This window comes from Dipodomys ordii, unplaced genomic scaffold (assembly GCF_000151885.1).
Source record: "Dipodomys ordii isolate 6190 unplaced genomic scaffold, Dord_2.0 Scaffold17, whole genome shotgun sequence".
Classification (NCBI taxonomy): Eukaryota; Metazoa; Chordata; class Mammalia; order Rodentia; family Heteromyidae; genus Dipodomys; species Dipodomys ordii.
Window position 1 is genome coordinate 4,179,601 of NW_012267233.1, and position 14,017 is coordinate 4,193,617.

The window sequence follows — 14,017 nt, forward strand, 5'->3', positions numbered from 1 at the left end:
TCCCATCCCAAGCTATAGATGAATCACAATGGCTGACACAGTGTTGTACATCTGTCATCCCAGAAACAAAGGAAAGCATGAATAAGAGCATTACAGTCCAGAGTGGCTGAGGTATAAAGCAAAACCCTATCTAGAAAATAAGGAACATAAGAAGGAGCTGGCAGAGTGGCTTAAGTGGTAGAAAACCTACTTAGCAAGTATAAGGCCCTGAGTGCAAACCCTAGTACCACCAAAAAAAAAAAAAGGAAAGCATTCTCCATGTATACCAAAGCTTTTCAAATCCGTGCATGACATTTGTAGGGTCTATATAAAGATTCATCTCAGTGTTTAAATTCATGGGTTATAAACATATAATCAGCAAATAAACAAGACTTTAAAAGATACAGAGATCTTAACGGGTATGTTTATTAATCCCTCTGAAGAGTTGCTACAATTAAATCATGTGCATGCCTTCCCAGTTGGCAAGAGAATGGAATTGCTCAAAGGCTTCAGATTGAAAAGGCTCACACAGCTCTCTAGGCATGAAGTTTGGCAGTGGTGCTGAAAAAATACAAAGACAAATTCCCAAATATTTATCATATGATTTGTATTCTGCAGCCATTCCCAGTTTCAATGGCAACAGTGGAAAGGATGAAGTCAGATTACGGGAATAGAATTGCGTGAGCAAGGACATACATATTGAATACACATTTCCAAGGAAGGCCAGAGCTGCAGATCTGCTGTCAGCCTTCCTTACTAATGCTTACTACAACAAGCAAGTTTCCTTTAGGCAAAACCCCACCAGAAAACCCTGGCTTTGAAGGAAATATTCCTCCTGGTTTAAACAAAATAGAATTTTATGCTTAAACCTCCACTGCAAATTCTTTCTCACCATATTTTTTTAGAGAAGTGACCATATAGTACACAGTGATAGCAGAACTGCAATAGAAATGAGCCTATTTCATACCATTAGGGAATTGTTTGTCTACTTAGTTTTTTAATATTTATAGAAACACAGTCTGAACAACAAATTCAAGGAATTCAGCTAAGGAGGAAAACAAGATGTGTAATTTTTCACTTGATCACATTCATAACAAAAAATAATTATTTTTCTGGATTAGTAAATGGGGTTCCTTTGTTATGCTTTTATGTGTACTTATTCTTGGTTTATGCTATAATTTAGAGCTGGAAATAGTGATATCTCTATATTAATATTAAATAGCTCATGTATTAAAATATTTTATTTTTAAAATAGCCATAAGGATGAAAGTATGGCTCAGTGTTTGGTGAGGTTCATTATTTACCCTTTTACTCTATGCCCCTACTACAGTTCAAACATTGCTTAAGCCATTGTGAAAAGGAACAAAATCAAATAAGAAATCACCTATTTCCATAATCAAGGCAAACTATTTCAAGTCTCCCGATATTTACTGGACTTCTTGGTAAATAACAAGGATTCCGTTTATATCAGTTGAGTCAATAAAATCACTTATTTACAAAGAGTCTGGAAATGAAGGGAAGAGATTTGAATAGCCAAAGTATAATAAGACAATTCTTAGGTGAACATCAGGGAAATTATATATTTATTGTTTGCTTCATCCCACACAAAATCAAAGATACTTAATTCTGTATCAGTTCCCCATCCTCCACAGTTTGGTCTCCAAAGCATTGTCTCCTGCAAGAACCCTATCATTTCATCCCTTTGGGCTTTAGGGCTTTGTTTTTTATTTTCAGATAGGGTCTCACACTTTTGCCAAGTGTCAGCCTCAGACAATGACCTTCCTACCTGTCTTCCCCAAGAATGCCACCTTGCCTAGCCATATTGCACACATCACAATCTTTCCATAAAAATATTTCTGAATTTAGAATGCTGAGAAGAGAACCAATGACATTAGGGCAGATAGGAAAAATAGTAACTTATGTGTAAAATTTCCAGGTATTTACTATGGGAACTGCACACACATTGAACTTAAATACCCCACATTTATATACTTAGTATCTAGTATTTCAAGCATAAAAAGAAAAGTTGTTTTCACTGGATTTGATGTTGGTATAATTTGTGGAGGGGAAGGGAAAAAAATGTTTAAATACGGATACAGGTGGATCCATTGCAACAATGAGATGTACAAGACGTTATGTTGAAAAACGAACTTTACAACTTTGGCATGGAGTGGGGGCGGGAGGAGGGGGAGATGGGAAGGGATGGGAAGAGGAGACAAGGGAGGAGGCAGCAATACTTGATAAGAAATATACTTATTACCTTCCTCTTGTAACCCCTCTATACAGTATTTTCACAATAAAAATAAAATAAAATAAGAAAAAGGCCAATCTCAAAGTATTTTTAAAGCAGGTTTATAGTACCAGGTTTGCCAGCATTCTCCTGCTTGAATAATAATTTATTGTCCCAAGTTTCAAAATAGAGCTACTTAAATCATACATACATTTGAAAATGCTGCATTATCCCAAGTTTATTTAAACAATAAACATACGGCAATGTTACTCTCCAAGTAAAATACAAATTTCAGTTTCTTTTTGGAAAAAAATCCTTATCTGGAATTTTTTTAATACTAACAGTCTAAAATATGTGTCAGGATAAAACAGAAGGAAAAACTGTAATAAGGAATCATGGGAATAGTTTTTCAAACAGTATTCTTTGAATTCTCTCTCAAGAGAAATGAATCTATTAAAGATAATGAAGCTAAAATTAATATTTTATAAAAGAGAAGATAAAATAAATATATGTAGTTTCTATGTCAAAAGCTTTTCAAGTTATATCAAGCTGGAGATCATTATGTCATTTGGTCACTTCAAAATTATTTTGAATTGTTGTCCAACACATATTATAGACACAAAGTCATACACAGCTTTTCTCATGTCTTTAATATGACTTTACCCTTCTGTCACAGTACACCCATGTAGTTCCAGAAGAAAGTGTTTGTAAAGCCAGAATTCATTCTCTCTTCACCTTTATTTTTGTATTTTTTTAATTTTTTAATTTTTAATTTTGTCACTCCTGGCACTTGAACTCAGGGCCTGGGCACTATCCTTGAGCTTCTTTTGTTCTACCACTTAAGCCACAGCACCCCTTCTGGCTTTTTCTGTTTATGTGGTACTAAGGAATCGAACCCAGGAGTTCAAGCATGCTAGGCAAGCACTCTACCACTAAGGCACATTCCCACCCCCACATTCTCTCTTACCTTATCCTCAATATAGGAGTAAATTCTCTGATTCTAAGGAAACCTAATTTAAAGAGTCTGGAATTGAAGGGAAGAGAGTTACAGATAGCCAAAGTATAACTCTGAAAGTAAAAAGGGACTGGACACTTAGTGGTGGTAAAGACTGAACCTGGAAGGAATGTTGTAGGAAGAAAGAACATTTGTAAAGCCTAAAGAGGACTTAAGGCATAGTAGAGCAGGGTGTGTGGGGGGGCGGGGGGGGGGTTCGTCCATGCATGTTTATGAACTTTACCTTGAGGTTAGTTAGTAAAGAGTATTGGAAGATTTCAGGTGTGGCTGGAGAAGGTAGGGTAGGGAGAAGGCTGTGATCAGATCTGAACTTTAAAAGAGGCGGTTCTGCCTACAGTTTAAAAACTGGAGTAAACAGACAAGTCTGGAGGCCAAATTAGAAATCCAAGCAGGAAGAAGTAGTAAAGAAATGAGCATATTCTAAAGATAATTAGGAGGTAGGATAGATTCTTAGGTTCCAATCTAGATATCACCTTCCTGAGAAGCTAGGATTACAGGCAGGAGCCACAGACTCCAGCATTCTTCCAAGTGCTATATGTGCATCCATTCACCTCGTCAGTACTGACAAAATGTTAGGTACTGTGGTAGGTAGTAAAATTACTCAACTTTATAGGTAAGGAAATTTTTTTAAATTGGTAATTTCCCTTAAAATACAGAAAATTAAGCTGGCGCCGGTGGCTCATGCCTGTAATGCTAGCTACTAACGAGGCTGAGCTCTGAGGGATGTGGTTCAAAGCCAACCCAGGCAGGAAAGTCCATGAGACTCTTATCTCCAATAAACGACCAGAAAATCAGAAGTGGACTGTGGCTCAAGTGGTAGAGCACTAGCCTTGAGCTGAAGAGCTGAGAGACAACACCCAGAGTTCAATCCCCACGATGGACAAAAACAAAAATAAAAACAGAGAATGATGCTAAGGGGTAGGGAATAGGAAGTATGGGACAGTGCCACATGAATTTGTAGGCATGGTGACAAGAGTGCTCATATCTTTGGTTTGATCTGTCACCAGGGGGGCACCTGCACTGTGTGAGGAGAGAGGCAGAAGGCGGATGGATTTCAAATGTGAGAGAGTCTTAAATAAACCCTGTGGTAAACAACAGAGAACACTAACTAGAGAAGGTAGAAGAATAATTTGGGGCCAGCACTGTAACAAAGAATGAGCAGCAGGACCATCTGTCAGCGGGCTGTGAGGTTCTTCCTGCAATGACCCTCAGGTCAGATGAAAGACAGTGCTGTTGAGAATCTCCAAAAAAGTCCTCAAAGTCAGCATGCAGGATCCACCACTGACTGAAACACAGAAAACCTTGGAGGCACATGCAACAAGTTGGAAGATGGAGAAGAGCCAGAAAGATAAGGTGGGGGGAGGGGGAGGAGAAAGTAAAGGTGTGGATCCATTTAATTAACACTTACTAGCACTTTCTTTAGAAGTAGAGTATCATTATACACAATAAATCAAGTAAATGGGGAATGAATTGTTTCCAAAGGTATTTTTAAAACAGAGATTGGTGAGCAGGGTATAGGAAAATTCTTTGTACTTTCCTTCTTACTTTTTCTATACACCTAAAGCTGCTAAAAATTTAAGTCTATTAATGTTTTAAGTGACCAGAAATTTGACAAGGCAGAGGCCATTTTAATACATTTATAACCCCAGAAGGATTAATCTGCTATTTGGAGGAAGATGCATGTTATTGTCTTGCTCAAATAGAATCATAGCTTATCCTCTTCAGGGTCATTGTAAATTGAGGAGGGGAAGGAAAAAGGAGGGAGGACAAGAAACCTGTGGATGAATTCAAAGTCTGTACCAGGACTGCAATGGGCCTATTGTGGGTGTTAGACAATTTAATCCACAAAACAATCTCAGCTATACAGATGGATGGATGGGTGGATGGATGGATGGATGGATGGATGGATGGATGGGTGGGTGGATGGGTGGATGGATGGATGGATAGACCGACATATAATGACACAGCAATGCAGAGATGCTACCTAAAACTTTTCTGAAGGACTCTACAGGAAAACAGAAGCAAAGCATTTGGGGATCATAGTCTACTGACAATAGCACTCGCTTCACACCTACCTACATAATAGCTATTCTGCTCATTGGCATCCAGTTAATAGCTTTGTAGCCTTACATTTTGTTTTTATCTTTTCTGAAATAGTGCTAAGAAAGGTTGAATAAAGGCACTATTAAGCCTTGCATATAAGAATTCTGAAATACAATGATAAGCACTTTGGTACAATTATGATATACTAAAAAATGAATGATAGGACTGAAAAACATTCTGTGGGCTGGGTATCAGCTAGAGGAGGATGGCAAATGAAATGAGATTGAATATTATGGAGGTACTTAATTTTATTTGTATATCTGAAAATGGAACAATGAGACCTGTTAAGATTATTTTAGAAGTGGGGAGAAGGATGAGGACAGTTGATGAGTGTACAATGTATGAAAATGTCCCAATAAACCCCCATTTTACAACTTACATGTTATCATTTTTAAGATCTTTAAAATAAATCATCTCCAATTTTAAAAGCAGAGTTGTGTTATTGGAAACTAAAGTGACTGTCCAGTGAAAAGGAAAGTTCACGAATGAACCAATAGGTGGCAGTGCAACATGGTGGTCTTAACCGTATTGTTGATGAACCAATACTTATTTAAACCCCACATATTTGTGCTTGATGCTGCAAAATAACCTTTTCATCTTTCAAAATTCATTTCAAACCTCGCCCTAGGAACCTCAGACCCTAATTTATAAACTGGCAAGCCCTCAGGATCTATCACCATGATACCAACACACTGACAAACCATTTCCCTTAAGACCTTGAAACAGGAAAAAGACTGTGGCTCAGAATAGGAGCAAAATAAACACTGATATATGATTGGATGAATGAATGAATGAATGAATGATGTCTACACATTTGTCATGCCATCTACTATAACTTTTAAAAATTTTACCTGTGGAAGGAAAAGTCCTATCAACATCTTTTTCTAATGAGAAATGCACTTTCCTTCTTTATCTGTCATAAGTCATAGGGAGAAGACATAGTTTCCTTTAATGAAATGAAAATTAAAGTCTTTAGAATGAAAACAATCATAAACAAACAGGGGGCATACATTATGGTTGGAATAGTTTGACCCTGAAGGAGAAGGAATATTTATTAAGCTCTAAACATATGCCAGGCAGAAATATGAGGCTTATCTAATCCTTATAACCATATTATAAGCTAACTACTATTATTAAGCCCATTTTATAGGTATGAAGATGAAGCTCAGAGATCTTCATTTGCCCAAAGACATTAGCTGGTACAATGAGATCTTTCTTCCTTTTTGGCTAACCTGCCCTTACCACATGCTGAGTCCAGGAGGGGTTAAACAACCTGACTAAGGTAGTACTGTCAGGAAGAAGCAAGAGCAATTTATGTCTAGATCTACCAGCCGCAAGCAGGCTTAGTGTTTAATCTGACTACATTTTCTCATCACAGATCTCTTCATACAGTTGCAATGCTCATCTCACTTTCCTGCTCTCCTCTGGGTTAGCATTCCCAATAGCTAGACTTCTTAATAGAAAGGAACCATGAGTGCCTTTCTCCTAGTCCCTGAGATGAGGTTGCTTCTTCAGGCCTAGCTATGCTAATTCTCCAATAGAACCTCACTCTGAAACTTCAGAACTGTTCAATCTCCATCAAGGCCATAGACCCAGGAAGCCCTGCTGGATATTCCAAGCTTCCAGTAACAGCCCCAGGCATCTGTCAACATGATATGATGGCTATCTCTGTCAGAGAACAGACAGAATGAGTTGGCAAACAGGGGACATTTGAGTCTAGCGCAATCATAGAAAGAGCCAGAGGTGGTGCCACCAAGAGGCCTCAGATGTCACATGTCACTTAGAATTTTATTCTCACGTTAACAGTGTTGTTTTGAGGTACAGTAAATAAGCCTGAAAGAAAATACACAAAAATATTAACAGAATGAATATGGAGTCATTGATGTTAGGACAATGAATAATGAGATTTTTTTTATTTTCCAAAATATTGACGATGTGATTTCAGAGCCTTAAAAAAAAGAGTATTAAAGTTATTTTTAAAGCACTATTTTTTAAGCAAAAGAAGACGCATAGATGAAACAACATAGGCCAGATTCCCAAATTTTAGATTTATTTTCCTACATTGTTTTCTATAGAGGAGTAGCCAGGAGCCAGGAGGACACAGCAAGCCTGTTTGTTTGTATGTTTTTCAGTGAGAAGTAAGGTTTCACAAATAAAGGAAAATGGTTCACAGAAATGGTCCAGGATGTGAAAATAAAGCAGCAATTAGAACTGTCCTCAGCAGGATGGGTGAATGCATCCATAATAATTCATTGTACATATGTGAAATTGGAACTAGGTAAATTGAAAGGATGTTGGGGTTGGGAGAGATGTGGGAGAGGATGAAAGAGATGACATTGACCTGGATGTATTGTAATCACAGACTGACATGTTCCATTGAACCCCCCCCAACTGTACAACTACTTAAGGATAATAATAACAATAATCATAATTCAAAAAGTACCTGTTCTTAACAGGAGGATCACAAGTTCAAAGTTAGCCTGTTCCACACAGCAAGACTCTGTCTCCATACCCCACCTCCACACAAACAACAACAATAATGGCTGTCTTCGGTACTCCAGCTGCAAAAGTCATCTTGCTCTCCCTCTCCTTCCTGCTGCCTCCTTATTCATCATCCTCTTAGCCCCCAGCAACCCAACTGGTCTCCTGGGCTCCTGTAGATGCCATTATAGCACTTGGTCTGTAAGGAGCGTTTTCTCTGCTTCGCTATAATGCTCTGGTTCTTTGAATAGACAATCTCAAAATCACTCTCCCTCCCCCTCCATCTTTAGCAGCAAAATAAAATACAAAACAAAAACAAAACTAAGAGTATTTGCCAAAAACGTGGTTTGAGGACTAGCATAAAATCATGGTCCTGAATACATGATGGAGAGCAGATCATTTTCAAGTCGATCAAATCTAGTTATAGGTCTGCTTTCTGGCAAAATAAGAGTATAAATCTCTTTTCTAAGCCTAAACTGCTATGGATGCTAAAGGAACTCCTGAACATTTTAGCTTTAGGTACTGGCTTTGCTTCTGCTGTATCTAACAAGAGTCCTGGCCTCCTCTCCTCATCTCTCAGGGTAGTTTGCCTGCTGGGTGTAGGCAAATTTCCACTGCCCTTTTCTTACCTCTAGATCTGTCAAGGAAGAAAGATGCTTCTCAATAAGGCCTAAATTCAAACTTGTGGATTTAGGCCTTCTGTGCCTAACTCATCGATAACTTCCTCTGCCTTTTCCATAGCTCTGTGAGGCCAACAGATTGTCTAGTCATCCTAAGCATTTCATTAGGTAAATGGCAAGACTCAGTCTTTCCTGCCTAACAGCAAGCCCCACACTTGCACTGTCCAGAGACCTTAATTAGCAATCATGCTAATCTATCACCCTGACAAAGCTTTACCTATTTGATCCACCTGTGTTCCTATTTCATTTAATACAACCATTGCACCTATGTTTTGGCTAGTTCCTTGCCCTGTGCTCACCAATGGATAAAAGGCCACAAACATCAGATAGCATGCTTTGGGAAACTACCTTCCGTCTGCTTCCCAATCAGACAAGTAGAAAAAGATACCCTCACTATCCTTCAAGGCCCGGAGCCCCAACCTATCTTCCCCACTTGGACTTTTTCTTCATTTCTGCTCTTCACTGAGAAGTGCCTCTGACTAAAAACTCATTTGCAGAGCGGAGATAATTGGCACACTCTGAACCCAATGAATGTTCACGACGCCCTGCCTCAGGTTACCCACTCCTCTTTCTGCCCCAAATACTCTCTTGGCCCTCTCCTCAGGGAGTGATCTTGCATAATCCTACTCATTACCAGTTTTGCAACATCAAAATATCTTAACCACATAGTAACAATAACACACATACAATAAGAGGAGGGATGATCACTCACACATGCTCTTACGTGAAAACAGGCAGCTCTCTCCCTGGTAAGAAAAATATGGGTCTCCACCCCACCACAAAAAAAAAAATCCCAGGATGCCCCAGAATGCAGTTTCTTTTCTTCGTGACGTGTTGTAAAGCACGTCAGCTGCTCCCTGTTGCTGTGCAGATCACCCAACATCGGGTCACTGAGAGAGACGGCAGCGCTTGCTCGCACAGCTGATAGGATTAGGAGATGGTGCTTTGTCAGCCCTGACTGAGTCCAAGAAAGCTCCAGCATACGCAGGTGAGATGTGAGGATGGGTGGATGTAGAGGACTAGGATGTGTTTCGGTTGTGTGGTACAAAGACTTCCTCAGTGCATTTGTATTGTCTTTTTGTGAAGTTTCCAGTTGTGGGGGGTGAAGGTTGCCAATAAAAATCCTGTCCTTTATTGCTCATCTGGCTTCAGGGATTAGCCACTTTTAGACCTCATAGAAATTTCAGAAGCCTTCTATACGATTATATATATATATATATATATATATATATATGTACATATGTGTACATAGAGAGTTCTGAAAATAGAAAGTTTGGGGCATCTGAAAAGATATGAATCCTAGAATTACCAATTTTGTAAAAAGAATCATATAACTTATCCCACATGTAGGGCATAATTATATAAAGATATTTCTTTCCTCCAAACCTATAATGATCCCCTGGCTCCCTTGTTTCTTGCAGGGTCTGGATATGTTTGTCAATTATTATCTTTAAGGGCTCAAGCCTTTTAAATAGTTGATAGACTCTATAACCCAGCAAGACACTCATTTTTCAAGAACAGCCAGACAATTAGAATAAAAAGACAGTAGGTATTTAACTAGAGAATTAAAATTATGCATAAAAATATTGTAACGCAGATGAGAGATGAACACATTATACTGTATTGGATTATATCCCTTTGATGATGCAACCCAGATGTTACAAGACATTGCTCTTAATGACATGAGAAACACTTGAATGAAATTAAAAGCAGCAGAGATATTATCATTTGTAAAACTTGCCTTTTAGAACAGCAGAAAAACAGGCTTGGGTTCCAAAAGTACAGAGCTAAGAGACGTCTGAACACTAAACCATCAGCCTTTCCCTCGGCAAGGTTGCTATGGTGACGGCAGAGCTACTGCACAGCCTCTCACAGCCTGCACTTCTGCAGTAAAAGCTTTCACTGAACACAAGTTGGATTTTTTTTTTTAGGCACACACCCCATCTCCAAAATACAAAGACATTATTGGTATCTGAGCATTTGTTAAACACAAGTTGTATCTATGTTCTTTATACTGTGCTCACTGGCCTCTGCAGAGGATCAGTGCTCATGCAGTCATTCCTCTGAGAGTTGTACATTGATGCCTACTGTATGGCAGGAACCATGCTAGGCCTACTTAAAATCAAGATCATGATACCTCTCTGGGAGGCATACACAGGTGTCTTATAAGTAGGGGTGGTTTCTTGGGAGGAGCTGTCTGAAATAAAACTCATTTTTAGGAGTTGAGAAGAAGGGTGGAATGACTGGAAGAAACACTCTAACCAATGGGACAAGCTTGGGCAGCAGTCTAGTCTAGACGGAAAGAATGTGAATCAAACGAGGAGCAGAAGGGTTATAGCTTCAGCCACTTGGCATTTATGTGTGGAGGAAGACCAGTGGGAGAGGGAGGAGGAGCTGGGGAGAGGAAGGAGTATTTATAGAGAAGTAGAGAGGAAATGAAAATGGACAGGTAAACAGAGCATCCAAATCATTAAAGGCCTTGATGCTACATTAAGGAGGATAGATATTACCCAGAGGACAACAGATTAGTGTTTGAGTGGAGAAATGGGACTTTATTTGGCCTTCCATAAGTCTTGTGGAAAAAAAATAATTGGAAGAAAGAATGAGAGGTAAGATTGGAAGTAGGACCACTTTAGTTAGACCATTATTGAAATAATCTAGGATGATCACAGTTTGACTTCTAGATGAAGATGATGGAGATGGACAGTGGACAAGAGATCAGATTCAAGTTTTTATTGTCAAGTTAGCATGAAGATCACAGTACAGGCATGTTTTGGATGATGGAAAGAGAGAGATGAGGTAGAGAAAAGAGGTAGAACAGAAAAGATGTCAGGAAGGAGCCTGAGGGTCTGACTTTGACAACTTAATGCAGTATTTCTGCCACTTGGTCCCCTGACTGGACATTTTTTTTACCTTAATAATTCATACCTATCTTGCCCTGTGAGGACACAAGCACATAATTGTGTGTATGTGGTGTGTGTGTGTGTGTGTGTGTGTGTGTGTGTGTGAACTCAAGCCATGGGCACTGTCCCTGAGCTTTTTTGGTCAAGGCTAACTCTCCCACTTCAGCCACAGTTCTACTTCTGGTCTTGTTTGTTTGTTTTGCTTGTTGTTTTGGGGTTTGTTTGGGTTTTTTTGGACAGTTTAGTGGAGATAAGTGTATCACAAGCTTTCCTTCCCTGGCTGGCTTTGAGGCTTGATCCTCATATTTCCTTCATATTTCCTGAGTAGCTAGGATTAAAGACTGGATCCACCAAAGCCTAGCTCCTGGCACATAATTTTGAAATAATACAGTCTATTATGCTATCATCTTGGATCATCATTTTCATGAGATCCATAATTGAAACAGATTTGGATGTACAAAGGATGAATTAATCATCCTCCCCCCAAGTAAACAATCCTAAAATTTCTAGTCTTACCGCTAAAGACAGCTGATGAGACTGAAAAGAGAGGAAGATTTATGGAATTACAGGCAGAGAGCAAATTGATTCTGCTAATCCTGTAGGTTTAGGATCTCTCTGGCTGGACTCACTCCATGTTCCAAGGTTGGGATTGAGACACAGAGAAAGGGGTGGTAGGGATCAGACTGTTTGCTGCCCACACTGCTAATGAGAATAAAAGAATTTGTAAGTTATTTTACATTTTGAACTGCATTACTAGAAGAAAAGATTGTTAAGTCAATCAAAAGGGATCCTTCAATCAATGGGGTAAATCTACACCCTCAATTGGACAGGCTTTTTAAGGGCCTTTTTTTTCTTTGGGCAAATTTATCTACATCATAAATGCTTTTTCTGCCTGTCACATAAAAGGCATCAGCCAACACCCGACCACGTGGACCTGACCTAACCATCCTTTGGAAAGCTCTCAATCTGCTGGGTACAGCTGTTTGCTTTCCCTCATCTAATCCTCAGCTACCCTCGAGGTGGGTATGATCATTTCCCCCCACTTCACCCAGGAGAAACTTGAAGTTCACAGGGGTCAAGACCTTAAGCATGAAGGCCCTCAGCCTGGAGGCTGTGGCGTGCTGGCTTGAACTTGGCTTTCAGACCCCAGGAGCGGTACACACACACACACACACACACACACACACACACACACACACACACCATAATGAGAAACTGAAAAGTTTTAGAGATCTGTACCATAAACACAAAGTAAGAAAGTTTATTAAGGTTATAGGAGTATACTTGAGAAAGTTTTTACTAAGAAAAATGAAGCTGGGCCTTGGTGGCTCAGGCCTGTAATTCTAGCTGTCCAGGAGACTGAGATTTGAGTATCAAAGTTCAACGCTAGACCAGGCAGGAAATTCTATAACACTCTTATTTCCAATGAACCACCAAAGAGCCAGAAGTAAAGCTGTGGCGGAGTGTGGGCCATGACTGGAAAAAGCTCAGGGAAAACACCCAGGCCCCGAGTTTAAGCCCTACGACCAGAATAAAACAAAACAAAAACAAATGAAAACTCTATTGGAAGATCACTATTTTTCTGGGATTTGCCGGAACTCAAGAGTTTCCCACTTGCTAGGCTAGTGCCCAACCAGTTGAGTCATGTCTGTAGCTCAGCTTTTGCTGGTTGTTTGGAAAATGGAGTCTGGTAAACTTTTCTGACTAGTATTGGCCTTGCATTGTGATTTCCAGATCTCAGTCTCATGAGTAATTAGAAGAATGAACCACTGGCACCCAACTAAGATCACTAATATTTTAATAAGTGTAACATCAAATTATCCTACCCCCTCACTTTTTTTTGTCCAAGACTGGGACTCAAACTCGGTATCTGATGCTTTTGCTCACTGGTTAGTGCTCTATCTGAACTATGCTTCCAGCCCCTAAATTACCCATTTGTGAAGTTGTTAGCCAATAATCAAAATTGAGGAGGAAACTTGCATAGTTCTTAACTTGGGATTCATTATGGTCTGGGATTTAGGGGCTCTGTTAGCCTCTGGAATTTCATGTATAATTTTGGGTATAGGAGCACATATTAATTATTCTGGAACAGGTATATACATCTTAAATCAGATTTTCACAGGGTCTTTAGATCGAAAAATTGGCAGCACTGGCTACTGTAAAGGCTGGCTGCTCATCTGGGTACAAACGCACACCTAGGACTGACTTACTCCAACTGATATCCCGTAACTCTAAAATTCAAAAAAATTTGAATTTTTCTAAATTACTCACAAATTATTTCAGAAAAACAAAAACTAAAGTTATTCTAATTACAGAAACTGTCAAGCCACAGAATATACACTCTGGGAAGTTCTCCATGAGAAATTATTTTTAGAACCCACTGCTAACTTTAAAGATAATATAAAAAAAAGAAATTTTAGATTATTCTGGAAATGGCCATCTATGGGCTTATCTTTCTGGATAGATTCCTATTTTATTTTCATTAATTTGTTCGTTCATTTACTCATTCATTCACTCAAAACATTTTTGAGGCTTGGGATGGAATCCAGGACTCTGAGAGGTCTAAGCACAAGCTTAGGAACTTTGGTACATTAGCCCTGGTTTTTTTTTTTTTTTTTTTTTTTTT

The 14,017-nt window shown here is 39.1% G+C and overlaps 1 protein-coding gene across 1 annotated transcript in view; it reads left to right on the forward strand.

Moving 5' to 3' along the window:
- The window catches only part of Sybu (syntabulin (syntaxin-interacting)), a 105,211-nt gene that overhangs the window by 26,589 nt on the left and 64,605 nt on the right, over positions 1–14,017 (forward strand). The window lies entirely within an intron of this gene.